Source organism: Triticum aestivum, chromosome 4B (assembly GCF_018294505.1).
Source record: "Triticum aestivum cultivar Chinese Spring chromosome 4B, IWGSC CS RefSeq v2.1, whole genome shotgun sequence".
In the NCBI taxonomy this organism is placed as follows: domain Eukaryota; kingdom Viridiplantae; phylum Streptophyta; class Magnoliopsida; order Poales; family Poaceae; genus Triticum; species Triticum aestivum.
In genome coordinates, this window is record NC_057804.1 from 439,375,998 (window position 1) to 439,393,438 (window position 17,441).

The 17,441-nt window shown below is 44.5% G+C and overlaps 1 long non-coding RNA gene across 28 annotated transcripts; it reads left to right on the forward strand.

Moving 5' to 3' along the window:
- The first annotated feature begins 10,488 nt into the window (after positions 1-10,488).
- LOC123092594 (uncharacterized) lies at positions 10,489-16,852 on the forward strand. 28 transcript variants are annotated; one of them, XR_006444772.1, is made up of 8 exons: positions 10,493-11,180; positions 12,511-12,635; positions 12,814-13,118; positions 13,569-13,686; positions 13,765-14,432; positions 14,511-14,728; positions 15,227-15,324; positions 16,288-16,852. It is a non-coding gene; the product is annotated as an uncharacterized lncRNA (long non-coding RNA). The 28 variants fall into 28 exon arrangements; XR_006444773.1 differs by having other exon boundaries at positions 10,494-11,180; positions 14,511-15,324; positions 16,288-16,362; positions 16,467-16,852; XR_006444775.1 differs by having other exon boundaries at positions 10,494-11,180; positions 14,511-15,324; positions 16,291-16,362; positions 16,467-16,852.
- The last annotated feature ends 589 nt before the right edge of the window (positions 16,853-17,441 follow it).

Sequence of the window (17,441 nt, forward strand, 5' to 3'; positions counted from 1 at the left end):
ATGAAACACAAGTCTGAAACCTTTGAAAAGTTCAAGGAATTTCATAATGAGGTAGAGAATCAACGTGACCGAAAGATAAAGTTCCTACGATCAGATCGTGGAGGAGAATACTTAAGTCACGAATTTGGTACACACTTAAGGAAATGTGGAATCGTTTCACAACTCACGCCGCCTGGAACACCTCAGCGTAACGGTGTATCCGAACGTCGTAATCGCACTCTATTGGATATGGTGCGATCTATGATGTCTCTTACCGATTTACCGCTATCATTTTGGGGATACGCTCTAGAGACAGCTACATTCACTTTAAATAGGGCACCGTCTAAATCCGTTGAGACGACACCGTATGAATTATGATTTGGAAAGAAACCTAAGCTGTCGTTCCTAAAAGTTTGGGGATGTGATGCTTATGTCAAGAAACTACAACCTGAAAAGCTCGAACCCAAGTCGGAAAAATGCGTCTTCATAGGATACCCTAAGGAAACCATTGGGTATACCTTCTACTTAAGATCCGAGGGCAAGACCTTTGTTGCCAAGAACGGATCCTTTCTGGAAAAAGAGTTTCTCTCGAAAGAAGTAAGTGGGAGGAAAGTAGAACTCGATGAAGTACTACCTCTTGAACCGGAAAGTAGTGCAGCTCAGGAAAATGTTCCTGTGGTGCCTACACCAACTGGAGAGGAAATTAATGATTATGATCAAGGTACTTCGGATCAAGTTGCTACTGAACCTCGTAGGTCCACAAGGACACGTTCCACACCAGAGTGGTATGGCAACCCTGTCCTGGAAATCATGTTGTTAGACAACGGTGAACCTTCGAACTATGAAGAAGCGATGGCGGGCCCAGATTCCAACAAATGGCTTGAAGCCATGCAATCCGAGATAGAATCCATGTATGAAAACAAAGTATGGACTTTGACAGACTTGCCCGATGATCGGCGAGCGATAGAAAACAAATGGATCTTTAAGAAGAAGACGGACGCGGATGGTAATATTACCATCTATAAAGCTCGACTTGTCGCTAAGGGTTATCGACAAGTTCAAGGGGTTGACTACGATGAGACATTCTCTCCCGTAGCGAAGCTGAAGTCCGTCCGAATCATGTTAGCAATTGCCGCATACTATGATTATGAGATATGGCAGATGGACGTCAAAACGGCATTCCTTAACGGGCATCTTAAGGAAGAACTGTATATGATGCAGCCGGAGGGTTTTGTCGATCCTAAGAATGCTAACAAAGTATGCAAGCTCCAGCGATCCATTTATGGGCTGGTGCAAGCATCTCGGAGTTGGAACATTCGCTTTGATGAGATGATCAAAGCGTTTGGGTTTATGCAGACTTATGGAGAAGCCTGCGTTTACAAGAAAGTGAGTGGGAGCTCTGTAGCATTTCTCATATTATATGTAGATGACATACTTTTGATGGGAAATGATATAGAACTTTTGGACAGCATTAAGGCCTACTTGAATAAGTGTTTTTCAATGAAGGACCTTGGAGAAGCTGCTTACATATTAGGCATCAAGATCTATAGGGATAGATCGAGACGCCTCATAGGTCTTTCACAAAGCACATACCTTGATAAGATTTTGAAGAAGTTCAAAATGGATCAGTCCAAGAAAGGGTTCTTGCCTGTATTGCAAGGTGTGAGATTGAGCTCAGCTCAATGCCCGACCACGGCAAAAGATAAAGAAGAGATGAGTGTCATCCCCTATGCTTCAGCCATAGGATCTATTATGTATGCCATGCTGTGTACCAGACCTGATGTAAACCTTGCCGTAAGTTTGGTAGGAAGGTACCAAAGTAATCCCGGCAAGGAACACTGGACAGCGGTCAAGAATATCCTGAAGTACCTGAAAAGGACAAAGGACATGTTTCTCGTTTATGGAGGTGACGAAGAGCTCGCCGTAAAGGGTTACGTCGACGCTAGCTTCGACACAGATCTGGATGACTCTAAGTCACAAACCGGATACGTGTATATGTTGAATGGTGGAGCAGTAAGCTGGTGCAGCTGCAAGCAGAGCGTCGTGGCGGGATCTACATGTGAAGCGGAGTACATGGCAGCCTCGGAGGCAGCGCATGAAGCAATATGGGTGAAGGAGTTCATCACCGACCTAGGAGTCATACCCAATGCGTCGGGGCCGATCAAACTCTTCTGTGACAACACTGGAGCTATTGCCCTTGCCAAGGAGCCCAGGTTTCACAAGAAGACCAGGCACATCAAGCGTCGTTTCAACTCCATCCGTGAAAATGTTCAAGATGGAGACATAGATATTTGCAAAGTACATACGGATCTGAATGTCGCAGATCCGTTGACTAAACCTCTCTCGCGAGCAAAACATGATCAACACCAGAACTCTATGGGTGTTCGATTCATCACAATGTAACTAGATTATTGACTCTAGTGCAAGTGGGAGACTGTTGGAAATATGCCCTAGAGGCAATAATAAAAGGATTATTATTATATTTCCTTGTTCATGATAATTGTCTTTATTCATGCTATAATTGTATTATCCGGAAATCGTAATACACGTGTGAATACATAGACCATAATATGTCCCTAGTAAGCCTCTAGTTGACTAGCTCGTTGATCAATAGATAGTCATGGTTTCCTGACTATGGACATTAGATGTCGTTGATAACGGGATCACATCATTAGGAGAATGATGTGATGGACAAGACCCAATCCTAAGCATAGCACAAGATCGTGTAGTTCATTTTGCTAGAGCTTTTTCCAATGTCAAGTATCTCTTCCTTAGACAATGAGATCGTATAACTCCCGGATACCGTAGGAGTGCTTTGGGTGTACCAAATGTCACAACGTAACTGGGTGACTATAAAGGTGCACTACAGGTATCTCCGAAAGTGTCTGTTGGGTTGACACGGATCGAGACTGGGATTTGTCACTCGTATAACGGGGAGGTATCACTGGGCCCACTGGGTAGTGCATCATCATAATGAGCTCAAAGTGACCAAGTGTCTGGTCACGGGATCATGCATTACGGTACGAGTAAAGTGACTTGCCGGTAATAAGACTGAACGAGGTATTGGGATACCGACGATCAAGTCTCGGGCAAGTAACATACCGTCTGACAAAGGGAATAGTATACGGGGTTGCTTGAATCCTCGACATCATGGTTCATCCGATGAGATCATCGAGGAGTATGTGGGAACCAACATGGGTATCCAGATCCCGTTGTTGGTTATTGACCGGAGAGCCGTCTCGGTCATGTCTGCATGTCTCCCGAACCCGTAGGGTCCACACACTTAAGGTTCGGTGACGCTAGGGTTGTATGAATATGAGTATGCAGCAAACCGAATGTTGTTCGGAGTCCCGAATGAGATCCCGGACGTCACGAGGAGTTTCGGAATGGTCTGGAGGTAAAGAATTATATATAGGAAGTGTTGTTTCGGTCATCGGGAAAGTTTTGGGGTTACCTGGTATTGTACCGGGACCACCGGAAGGGTCCCGGGGGTCCACCGGGTGGGGCCACCTATCCCGGAGGGCCCCGTGGGCTGAAGTGGGAGGGGAACTAGCCCCTAGTGGGCTGGTGCGCCCCCCCTTGGGCCTCCCCTGCGCCTAGGGTTGAAAACCCTAGGGGGGAGGCGCACCACTTGCCTTGGGGGGTACTCCAACCCCCCTGGCCGCAGCCCCCTTGGGAGATTGCATCTCCCAGGGCCGGCGCCCCCCCCCCTGGGGGCATATATAAAGGAGGGCAAGGGGGAGGGCAGCCGCACCCTGTGTCTTGGCGCCTCCCTCCCCCTGCTACACCTTGTCCTCCTCCCGCAGCAGCTTGGCGAAGCCCTGCCGGAGTTCTGCTGCATCCACCACCACGCCGTCGTGCTGCTGGATCATCATCAACCTCTCCTTCCCCCTTGCTGGATCAAGACGGAGGAGACGTCACGCTGACCGTACGTGTGTTGAACGCGGAGGTGCCGTCCGTTCGGCGCTAGGATCTCCGGTGATAGGATCACGACGAGAACGACTACCTCAACCCCGTTCTTTTGAACGCTTCCGCTCGCGATCTACAAAGTGGTATGTAGATGCATCTCTCCTTTCACTCGTTGCTTAGATGAACTCATAGATGGATCTTGGTGAAACCGTAGGAAATTTTTTATTTTCTGCAACGTTCCCCAACAGGAATAATAAAAAATTATAGATACGACGGAGACGTATCACTCCTCGAGGTCAGAATAGTCATTAGGATCATATTCTGAACAAGAATCTGCAGGTGGGGAGCGTATGAGTTTCATTGCATCCAAAATGGAGCTCAATGCCTTGGTGCCAATTTTGTTAGTCATTGCAGTGTTCCACAATATTCTTCTAATGCACGCATTCTCATATTCATTGTGATTACGTTCAATATCTAAGAAGCATGAAAACATAAATAGTAGTGAGATTATCTTTGTAATGCAGAGGATATTCTAATATAGGGGCTCCTTGTAAACCCTTGCGTGCTATCACTGGATTCTGATGAGAGAGCCCCTGTGTGTTGTAATATGGTGGGTGCATTAATATAATCTGGCACAAGTACACAAAAAATAGGCTCCAGAAATAAGGATAGTTGGCAAATGATAGGTTCATAGTATACTGTGTAGAGAGTTTATTGCCAAACCATGATAACAAGAGCACACATCAATGAGGCAGATCATAGTGTACATAAAAAGGGTACTCCATAACCAACATATATAAATCGGGAAAGTGGAACTAGTTGGAAAATACGGTGTTGTATTGCCGCTACTAATTGAAAGCCTATCGATCACATACATGCCAACTCTATCAGCTGTTGACTGCAAATGTCCCTGCTCCCCTTCTTGACGTGGAACATAATGTACGTACTAAATACAAAATAACAAAATAGGAACATGTTAAAGAACAAAAGAGGAAGCATATTCTTGAGATTCCGCTTCTTTGCATACAATGTTGGTTGCCCACTCATGATGAATCGCAACACCCAAAGAAATGCAATTCCATGCTGTCTCTCTATATGTGGCCACATGCATTTGGAAAATCAAGTGGGAGCATTAGCTGACCAATTAAATGTGTGTCTGTTAACTAATATCAGTATCATTCACAATTCGTATTCGAAAAAGTAAGCTTTGGACTTATGATTCGTGTATTGTTTAGCTTCAAGAGTGGACCGCTGCTAGTGCAACACAAAGCAGCTACACAAATCATAGTGTAGATATAACGGGAAAACCGTAAGCATCACAAGTAAAATCAGGAAAGTGGAACTTGCTGGAAAATATGGGCTACTATTGCCGGTACGGCTAGAAAGGCTTTCGATACCTACTCTCTTCAACTGAAGGTGCGGTACTGTTAATATCAGTGTAACTCTTAAAGGCCGCACAGATCCTCGCATTTCCTTGCCAATCATATATGATTCAAGTGGACAGGTCACTACAATTCCTATTCCTATGTTTACGAAATCCTACGAATCAAAGAGGCCCAAAGAGTTGAAAGTATACATCACAACAGACCAAATAGCTAGACCTCTAGACTACAAATGTCCCTACTCCTCTTCACTACAAGGAACATACTGCACTACTATTATACTCCCTTCGTTCCAAAATATAAGTCTTTGTAGAGATTTCCACTATGGATCACATACAAATGTATACAAATACATTTTAGAGTGTAGATTCACTCATTTTGCTCCATATGTAGTCCATGGTGGAATCTATACAAAGACTTGTATTTAGGAATGGAGAGAGTACTTATTCAAGAAGAACAGAAGAGGATCATGCTAAAGAAGAGCAAGCAGATTTTGGATAATAAAATGTTCGTTGCGCAGTGCCCACACATGATGAACCAGAGCGCATTAAGAATGCAACTCCCTGCTGTCTCTCTATATGTGGTGCATGTGCTTTTTGAAAGTAAAGTAGGAACATTAGCTGATTAATGAAATGTTATTTGTTTTAGTAATAGCAGCATCATATCAGATTCATATCTGAGCAACAAGTTTGGAATTATGAGTGACACGTTGTTTAGCTTGATGGATTGAGGAGTAGTGCTAAGCAGCTACGATGATGGTACTGAATATAAAGGAATGTCTGCATGCAAGTCGCGTGACTTTTGTCATTTGGACCAGTCGACCATTTCAGGCGGTTGGATGAAGATCCTATGTCTTCTAACCCTTCTTCTTCCTTGTCTCTAATTCTTCCCCTACAGAACACTGCACGGGCCACCGGTCGAACCACCGGCCACGACCCCCCCCCCCCCGCCCTCCCCTGAACCGCCCCCACCGCATGTGTTCCTCCGCCACCCCCATCCCCGCCCCCGCCCACCCATGTTGAGTTTTTTTCATTCGGCGAGGCCCCACCACTGTCAGACCATCGCCGCCCACAACCACTGTCCCCACCCGAGCCCCTTCCTTCCCTCCCGCGAGCTCTCAAAAATCGACTGACCCAATTTTGAAATTTAGTCTACTGTGTTTAAGTAGTGTGGAATATAAAGGGGAAAACCATAAGCATTGCGAGTATAGTGTTGAGCGTGCCATGGCAGATCTGAAGGTGCAAATCGGACAAAGGCAACTCCGCAACCAATGTTTGGTTTCAACTAACAAGTAAGATCCTAAGTGATGGACGAGAAATCACAGTAAAGCAGTGGCGATCTATTTTCTTGCGGAGATAAATAAGTTGAACAGATAGGAAAGCATACCGCCTCTGGTGTGGCACCGTGTATGCATCTGCTGAGATTTTGACATGCTGCGATAGTGGTGGATGTAGGCGGCATGGAAGAAGATCTAGGAGGGTAGACGGTGGCGGCGGGGGAAATATCCTGGCACGATGGACGAGACGGTCGTAGGAGCAGCACCGACAAGGTGGACGACGGCGGGGATGAAGCGAGAGGACAGTATGCAAGGATCCTGGTCCGAAGCCGTGGATGAGAGAGGTCGTTCTCTTGTAATGGACGACGACGTCGGGGCATCATCTTTGGCATGGTGGAGGAGGACGGCGGTGGATGGGGAGGCTGGGGTGGAGAGAGTGTTTTGGCACCCAGGGAGTATGAATGGGGAAATGGAGGGAGAGAGGTAGGGGGAACCATTTCTTTGGGACGCGCTTGTTTCAAATGCAGGGAAGGTTACCAACTTATCCCCCGTTTAAAATTTCAGACATCACAGGAATATTAGGCTACTGGGGATAGGGCGGTAATCTCGCATACAATGAATATTTGCCGACGGAGATTTCGACCGAGGAGAGTTTGTTTTGGCGCCCACCGTGTATGAATCTAGGTGAGAGGCGATTTCGGCCAAGGAGACACTATGTTTTGGCGCCCATCATGTATGAATCCAGGTGAGAGGCGTTTATGTCACGTTTGAGTGAAATTACAAACCTGCCCCTATCAAGACCTATTGAAATCGAGCCGACATGTGTTGCATGTCAGGGACAGGCAGTAATTTTCATCTCCCATATTTTGGTTTCGGGCGGTTACTGCGAGTTTGGCCGCTTTGTTCAAAATTTTGAGAAAAAGCTTGCACGTTTACTGTGCCAACTCAATTCCAATCCATTTTGTATTCTTTTTTTTCGGGCAGGATCCATTTTCTTCAAAAGCACAACAAAGAATCCTACTCCTTTATATATATATAATATGATTTACAAATACAATGATTTCAAAATCATAAGGTTGAATTCAAAAAATTTAAATCAAATTATGTTCTACTCAAATGTATGGATCAGTAATATCTAGATATTAAATAACATAGATACACGCGAATTCATATGAGTATGCATGTTTGATAGATTAATTTTGGTTCGAGTATGAATTACATGTATAATCATCTCGAATTAAAATATTTTAATCCTTTTTATGTTGACATTTTCTATACATGCAACAAAATATTTGAATCTCCTTTCACGCCCATCTCTCTCACGTGGTCCTTCATGTAGCTATCACTCTCTTTTCTCTAGCTCACCCGCACGCTCACTTTATGTTTCTCCTATTTTCATAAACATGGTCTCTCGTCATCTCCCATGAGAAGTGTCACATTTTCCCTATCATTATACATTACACGGTTTTCATTATCTCTCACGTCTCTATCGTTCTTTGGTATCACTAGGTACCTAAGCTTTCTTTTTCATCGCCACACATACTCTCTCATTCATCTTTCTCTCTAGGGCTCTCTCATGCACCCTATATCTTTCTAGATATGACTCTTACCACTAAAATTACTCTCTTCTGCACACACAACATTTGTTGGGGTCTCATTTCCGTGTTTATCTCAGTTATAAAACTGACATTATTCATTTGTTTATCGATCAGACAAACTCTCCCCCATTTCTCTCTCTCTCTCTCTCTCTCTCTCTCACACACACAACTCCTGCTTCCACTCCCCCTCCCGACTACCGTCTCTCTCTCACACACAAAACTCTCGCTTTCGCACCCCCGACTCATATTTCTCTCACAAACATTGATCGACCAGCCTCCAGATAGGTTTATACATCCGCACACTCTTGCTTCCACTATCTTGTACATGTCTCTCTTGCGCTCCTTGTATCTATGTAGATTTTTCGTCCCTTCTTGAGACACGCCCTCTCAATCGTGCACACACACTATCACTCATTTTATGGTGATACCTCTCGCACACACGCTCTTTGTGTCTTTGTCACACACGCACCCCGTCCCGCTCCTCTCTCCCTCTCTCTCACATACACACCACACACACATGGGCTTTTTGCAACAATATACCACTTCTCGAATCTTGAAACCAACCACATTCCTCCCTTATCTCATCAAAACCACCAAAGGAATATATTTTGAGTGAAACATAACATATTTTTAGTGATATACGTATTTCAAAACTAGACTCTTTTCTATCAAATCAGTGAATATGTATTAGTCTACTTTGAACGTGTGGCAACGCATTGGCGCATTGCTAGTTATTACTGTATACTTTTTTGGACACTGGACAAACAGTGGAGTACATATACGAAGACAAGAGGCGCACACACACAGTCAGTCTCTCGCTGTCTCGCACACATGAGAGTTACGTAAAGGCACCGTAAACAAATAAACCCTAGGTGCACAATTGCTGCATGCGAGGGTACCGGGTACATGCTGGAGCGCACCTTTATAGGAATAGTCAGCCTGCGTGATAATTTGATCCATAGGAGTTGATGGTCGGGACCACAGGTGAACGACCTGGAGGCGGTGGCTCGCCAGTCGGCACTGACCGAGTAGCCACGTTTAAAATATCTTTTTTAGCACGATAAGAGTTCCAATTTTCAATGGCGCGTTATACTAGTTTTTAGAACGATTGGTATGGAGCGAAAATTGAATTCATAACTACTACCTCCGTCCTGGTTTACTAGTCCCCATAGTATTTTGGGTCAAAGTTTGTGCACGAATTTTACTTGTAAAATATGGATGGAAAATGTGATATTTTTATACCCAAACAAAAAAGGACCGGAGGGAGTGATTGCTCTAACACGGATGCGACCTCTCATAGCGCATGCATTGAACCGGCGCACCGACCAAGAGGGCCCCACTCGTTGCAGGCCAGGCTGAACACGCCTCCTCGCCGCATTTAACCAGCTTCAGACTGCCCCATCTGCCTCCATTGAATCCGCATGTGTGCCGGCAACATGTCCTTCCGCGAGCTGGCCGGCATTTTAGAACACAATGCCGGTTGGCTCCTCTTGTCCGCCCGCTATTTAAACGAGGCTAGACGTCTGGCAAGAACCGCACCACACCGCCGCTCCCCATATCCTCCTTGCACCATTTTCTCTGCACTCTCCATAGCATCCGGTGAGCAGGAAGATGAGTTCTCTGGCATAAAAGTCGGCTGGGTGCCGCGACGAGCCATGCAACTCTCTGCCCCACCTCCCTCCCTGCCCCAGGCCGTCAATAGCATGGGCAAGGTTGCAGGTGGGCAAGTGGAGGAGCAAGCCACCGCTCCAAGCTGGCCCCTCGTGCATCAACTCGACGCTCCAAGCCTGCTCGCAGAGGAATGGCCAGTTGCCGCACACCGGCACACGGGGGACCATAGCGTCCAGTGAACCGTGGTTGGCCACGCCATCCAATGCAAACATTGGCAGAACCGCAGCATGCTAGCAGAGATGGCCAACACGTCCGCGGCCACCGCCGACACCGAGGAATAGTACACCATGGGAGCCGCCACCGCTCCGAACGCACGAAATGCTACGACCACCATGTCGTCGGCATAGACACCCGGTGTGTTGCTTGGTTTGGCTCAAAACATCATGGACCCCAGCCGTGGCCGGCATTAGAAATTATACCTGCTTCCAGAAGTTCTTCACGTTTAGTCAAACAAATGTCCAAAATTTAAAAAAAAAACGAGGTTAGACAACTCACCTCCAGGAGGCTCCCCCGATTGGGCCTTCGTGGGCCGTCAGATCTGCCCTTCTGGCGTGTCCTGGCCGTCGGATCTTCACCTCGCTGTAATAGATTTTTCACTTCGCGGTCGTTTTGACTGGCCAATGACGAGTGGGCTCGTCTCGCGCGCTTGTTGGGTGGGTTGGCGGTGGCCGCGTGCATGAGATTTTGCCCAATCCGCGCCCCGCATCCCGCACCAGCCACCACCCAAACCCTAGCCCCGTCTCCCCTCGATCCCCACAGCCTCGCCCGCCTCCTCCATCCCTCCTCCTCGCCTCGCCACGGCCTCCGCCCCGGAGCCTCGCCGCCGCCTGCGATTCCCCCCTCCTGCTCGCAGAGCCCATTGGGCTCGCCAACCCTAGCCCCAATCCACATCCCCCGCGCCCCTCACTGGTCCCTCCTCCTCCTTCCCTCGTCCGCCGCCTCGCTCCCTCGCTCTCCTCCCTCGTCGCCGTGGCCTTCGGCCTAGGAGCCCCGCCGCCTACTGCTCCTCCTCCACCACCTCGCCTCTTTCTCCTCCTCGCCTTCCCATCGCTCGCGCGCAGGTCACCTCCGTCGGAGAACACGGGAGTGCCGGTCTTCAAGTTGGGGTGGTCAGGAGGGCTTCCCAACCTGACGGCGCCTCCTCCTCCTCGCAGCGTCGTCGCGCGTGCACCTTCTTATCCTCCCTCCTCCCTCCCTCGTCACTACTTCCACCAGTCCCCTCCCTTCCTCGTCCGTGGCCGCTGCTGACCCCTCCTCCGGCCTCCGCGTCTCCGCCCAGGCGGCAAGGCCCCCAGCCCCCCTCGGGCCTCGGCCCCTCCGTACAGCCTGCTTCTGCCTCGTCCAACTCGCTGCTTAGCTCCCAAGGTAATTTCAGTGGTGATACCTGACGCTGTATGTGTCTGACTGTCTGTTCACTGTCTTTCTATGGCGATAGCTTGATATATGGCTGATGTATGTTCAGTCTTCGTTTTTTCCCTCGTGGTGAATGGTGATATATGCATGGTGATAGCTGCTACTGTATGTGTATATGTTGTGGTATTCTTTCTTATTGTTGTATGTGTATGTATGTATGTATGCAGTGAGCATTCCGTTTCTGTCCTCCTTCGTTTTTGTTGGATGCATGCGTCCAGTTAGATTTTTCAGAGCATATGTATGAACGGCTTAGATTTTTGCAGAGCATATCATATGTGTAACGAGTTAGATTTTTGCAGAGGGTATCTATGCGATTCATCTCCCTCTGCTAGATAAATGGTTTGCCCTAAACAAGCATATACATCAGAATACAGAGGAGAATTATGCCTCTGTTTTATGTTATGTGTTCTGCTTGCTATCTTGTTTATGGACTCTCTGTAAGTGCGCCTTTCCATCGGCAACCTTGTGCTTTGGTTGTCAGATTGCCACTGTTTGTGATATGGTATAATGGTAATAGTTTTCCTTGGCGTTACTTAATTAGCCCTTGGTTATATTTTGTTGTTTCCCCTTGAAACTACATTCCTGATCTGGAGCGGGAGGCCAGGGATGCCTCGTATGTGTCTCCGTAATTTTCTTCTCAGTTTGACAAGGAATATGCCTATGGTAGTCTTCTGATTTTGGGTGTAGATTCTGATTTTGTTGGCAAAACAATGGCAGATTTCTCCATTAGCTTATATGATTTGGGGCTGATTTTCCTCGTGTGATTCCTGTTCATGGCCTTGCTGTGGGAGATTGCAAAAGTGAAGTGAATTAAGTGTGAAAAAATAGCAGGAGCAATGCCTGGGCTGTAGATTTCTCCATTGGTTTAGTCATGGCTAATATGAACTTCTCTATTATATTACTTATGGATTGTTCAGTAAAATGAAACCTCATGGTGTGGCATGTCACCTCCCTTGCACATATACTTGTACCCAACTTAGACCATCAGTAGAACTGTCTATATTGTACAGGTCAACTAATACACGTATGTATGTATGTATGCAGTGAGCATTCCGTTTCTGTCCTCCTTCGTTTTTGTTGGATGCATGCCTCCAGTTAGATTTTTCAGAGCATATGTATGAACGGCTTAGATTTTTGCAGAGCATATCATATGTGTAACGAGTTAGATTTTTGCAGAGGGTATCTATGTGATTCATCTCCCTCTGCTACTTGATTAAATGGATGAATCCAGTTAGATTCTGAATGTGATGAACATCTTATATATACGCCACACATGGTGTAGGCTCGGAGGGCAGCGTGCACGGCAGGCTCGGCAGGCAGCGGGCGCGGTGGTCAAGGCCAGGGGCGCGGATTGGGGAGATGCGCACACGAGGAGCGACGGCGACCGCGTCTGCCGCCAACACCGAGGTGAGCTTCACCCAATCTCTCTCTTACTCTCTTTGTGCGGCCTCCTCCCCTTGGCCCCTGATTCATTGATGAGGTATGCCAATATGCCATGGTTGTGTGTTCGCAAATCCTTCCCCTTTATCACTATCAAATAGTGTCAAACAGAGCATCTTATACTTTGTTTCTACGTGCAAATCAGCTCTTCGTTCTTTCAAGCCCTATGTTGCTTACTCAAATGTTTGTGGCGATTGTATCCTTGTGCCGTGAATATTTGTACTTAGCAGATCAATATAAACATATTGGCTATCTATTTACCAATTCAGAATTTAAAGCACTTTATTTTATGGCCTTGAGTAAAAGTTCAGTCGTTGTTGGCTAGAAGACATCTTCAATACGCCGTCAACACGAGCTTCCCAAGGTAATGATCTAAGAGGAAGTGAGTTGGAGATGAGATGGGGACAGAAGATCCTGCAGCGATGTTGTTTCTTTGTTCTCCTGCTCAAGGTTTGCTCTTTCCTACTTACTGTCATGGTGGTTGGTTCACTGCTCGTTTTTATTGTTTCGGAATTAGCCGCCTGTCGTGTATTGATTTGCCTCGTGCTGCTTATATTTCGTGTTTGCGTGTGGGAAGGATGTGTGCTATAGATTTTGTGTGTGCATCCGAGATACCTAGAATGGTTGAGAACTGAATGTGTTGCCCTATTTAATTGGCATATTCAACTTAATTAATACGCCTTTTAGCCGTGACTTCTGCCCAAACTTTTGAAAGTGCAGATGATCACTCTATCGGGTAATGGTGTTTTCTATTGCAATTTGTCAGCTATACTACATGCTGCCCCTGTTTCTTTTGCTCTGCTAAAAATGTGTGCTTACTTTCAATCTGATTACATCAATAGACTTGCGGGCGTATAGTATTTCTGTAATCTCTGTGCCTTACCGGTTTTGTGATTTCAGCTCAGGTGGATGAGCCCCGTCCTGTGTTATTCCCCTTGGTTTCTGAAGCTCCCAGGATTTAATAATGAGTTGTCTTGGGCTTCATTGGACAAATGATCTACCTCGAACAATGATACAGGTAAGTCTTTTATTTTAAACACTGAAAGATTAGGTTATCAAGCGCTAAAAATCTGAACTATGGTAATTGGCAGTGTAGGTTGGCTTGAAGCCTGATGGCGTTTTTCTTGCAGCAAATCTTGGCGGGAAGACTCTGAAGTGATAATCTTAAATTTGCCATTTACCGACATTTTCCAGTTTCTTGTTTGACTTGCCTTTTCTTGGATGCGATGATAAGGGAACTAAGAATTGCGTGCACTATTGCTCAAATCGAACGTAAGGGAGGCATCAGTCCTCGAATGTTGCCTTTAGAACAAGTATGATTCCTTTATAATCTGAGATTTTGCCCTTCCAGGAGTTGATGTAGATCGATATACAGTCAAGTACAATACTGGCGTGTATAAAAAAACTTGAATTTTCCTGGGATTGAACTTTGAACTAATAAATCTAGACTATGGAGGTAATGTGCTTTGCATTATTATAGATTGTATATGCTGCTCTTACTTAATTATACTTTCTAATTACATGCTGCCCCTGTTTCTTTTGCTGTGCTAAAAATGGGTGCTTACTTTCAATCTTATCGCATCAATAGACTTGCGGGCGTATAGTATTTCTGTAATCTCTGTGCCTTACCAGTTTTGTGATTTTAGCTCAGGTGGATGAGCCCCGTCCTGTGTTATTCCCCTTGGTTTCTGAAGCTCCCAGGATTTAATAATGAGGTGTCTTGGGCTTCATTGGACAGATGATCTACCTCGAGCAATGATACAGGTAAGTCTTTTATTTTAAACACTGAAAGATTAGGTTATCAAGCGCTAAAAATCTGAACTATGGTAATTGGCAGTGTAGGTCGGCGTTGAAGTCTGATGGCGTTTTTCTTGCAGCAAATCTTGGCACGAAGACTCTGAAGTGATAATCTTAAATTTGCCATTTACCAACATTTTCCAGTTTCTTGTTTGACTTGCATTTTCTTGGATGCGATGATAAGGGAACTAAGAATTGCGTGCACTATTGCTCAAATGGAACATAAGGGAGGTATCAGTCCTCAAATGTTGCCTCTAGAACAAGTATGATTCCTTTATAATCTGAGATTTTGCCCTTCCAGGAGTTGATGTAGATCGATATACAGTCAAGTACAATACTGGCGTGTATAAAAAAACTTGAATTTTCCTGATATTGAACTTTGAACTAATAAATCTAGACTATGGAGGTAATGTGCTTTGCATTATTATAGATCGTATATGCTGCTCTTACTTAATTATACTTTCTAATTTGCATAACCTGGTGTGTTCACATAGAAATTAGTGTGTTTGCATAGAGATCATAGATGCTTTCCATGATGATGTGCTGTTTATTGTCCAAGGACTTGATAAACTAGCAGAAACCATACATGCCAAGTTTCTAATGACGAAGACTTTACGCTGGTTCATGTTTGCATTGGAGCTAAAGTTTTGTTGTTATTTAGTGTGTTTTGTATTATATCCAATACCGTTCCGTACTTCCATTTCTCCTGGATGATTAAGATGATATTTTTTCTAACTGAATTAGTTTGTCCCCTATTTCAGAAGTAACGCTTAAAAGCCTGAATAGAATTCCTTGGGAAAGGGTAGATGTTAGCTTCAAGAGAAGTAGACAATGGATTTTTGCCCATAGCACCATTCAGGTATGTTATGAACCCCATTACCTTGGTAATAGTTTTCCTGGTGTTACTTAATTATCCCCTGGTATATTCTGTTGTCTCCATACATGTTAATCTGATAACATATACAAAGGCTGTGTAGGTAATGGCATAGCAGATTTTAGTTTCATGATCTTACTTAAATGTAGTTCTGGCGATAGATAGCTTTACACTATCCGTCATGTGCATGACTGTCGAAGTACATCATCATTATGATGTGTATGGTTTCTCTATTTTTAGCCCTACTGCTCCTGTCCCATGACCATGCCCCCACCTCTCCTTTGTTGAATGAAGGGAGTCTGGTTGCTAAAAAGTGAGTTTTCTTAATCAGTATGTATGGCCCCTCTGCACATGCTGTTTCTTCGTATTTATGAGGCCCTCAAGCTTTGTCAGTTTTCTGATAGATATGGAATTTTAATTTGATAGTCCCAACAACGGTGGGTATTGATGGAGCTATCTATTATTTATTGTCAATCTGTAATACTTTTGTCAGCTTCTAGCATGTCGTTGCTCTGCCAGAGTGCAATTTTCTCTGCATGGCATACACCAGTTACCATTAGTTGATATGTTTGTTGAAGTTTTATTGCAAGTTAAATAAATGTGGTGTGGCATACTGATTATTATAGTTTGATAATGTCAGGCGCCGATGGCTTTAGATATGTAAATAAAATATGGTGATTGTCACCGGCATGTAGTGTGGCATACTAATCAAATGACTAAGCATTTAATTATTGTTCTGTTATGTTATTGATTTCACCGGCTTTATGTCGGCCGATTAGTTCTGAAGGATTCCACATCGGCTAATTTAGATTATGTTACTAGAGTATTAGAAGAAGTTCCTGATATATGTATTTAGAGCATTTGCTGAGATTTGATGCAAAATATTGATGACCAGGCATTATACTGCGCATAAGCACAATTTTTTAGTTTTTCTTTTTATTGTTGCAGCAGCTTTTCTAGCAATAGCCAAATAGTGTGACATAACACTATTCCATTTTCACAGGCCATAACACATCTTTACATGTAAGTTTGTTCTCTAGATAGTTCTCTTTCCAAGATTTTCATATCATATTTGTTGTGGGATCTGACTGCTTTACCATATTTTCCTGGTGTGGACGATGTTATAGAGTGAGCTACCATCACTTCTCATTACTGACTGTAATCTATGTGTTTATGCCATAAAAGATGGATATTTGTCGAAGCCATTGTCGTGTCATGTAATTACCTGGAGATCAGCTATTTAGTTTTGTTCAGATTGTAAAGTGGAAATGACAACTCCCGTGTGATTGTCATTTGATTATTTACTTCCTCAAGTAGTATGGATATGGTGCTGCCAGGATATTAAGTATATTCATGAAGTTGTATAAACCACGTTCTACGATTCACTTCTGTTATGCATTTTTACTTTCCAGTTTTAGGACTGAAATCCATCCATTGTAATGAACTTGGTTGTATGGGCATTTACCTATTTGACTTAGGCTTGCTTCATCACATATAGACTGCTTTTCTTTTCCCCACTGCTTGTATGACCTAAAACTATCATGTATATGAGGCAAGTTATTAGCAATGTTTCACATTTTCTTACTTGCAATACTGTGCTTGCCTATTTCAGGTGTTCCAAGACCCAAATCATCGGAAAAACAACACATACAACACTTTTTTCTTTTGAACTTTGGTTACTCTTATACAAGCCCCCGTTCATTTTGTTTATACAATGGTTAGAATAGTAACCATATGTGCTTGCTCGATACTGATAAATGGAATATTTTCAAAGCACATATGGTGTGGGTATGTTCGCAATTTGGCGCAATGGGAGATTACTAAAAAATACACATTTTTTCAACATGACATGGTCTTGAAATGGGACTTTACTACCAAATTAAAATGTGTAGGTATATCTCATTGTAGATGACAAGTCTCTATTCTTTTATTAAAGGGTTTAAATTTGTCATCATATATGCTTGCCCGCTACTAAAACAACTAAAACATGGAATTTCTTTTCATGTTGAACATGGATTTAGTGGGTCTCTGTGCTATTTGTTACCCAGCCGACGAACCGAGAAAGAAAGGAAGGGGATAGACAGTCTTTGCTCGCTCCGCCC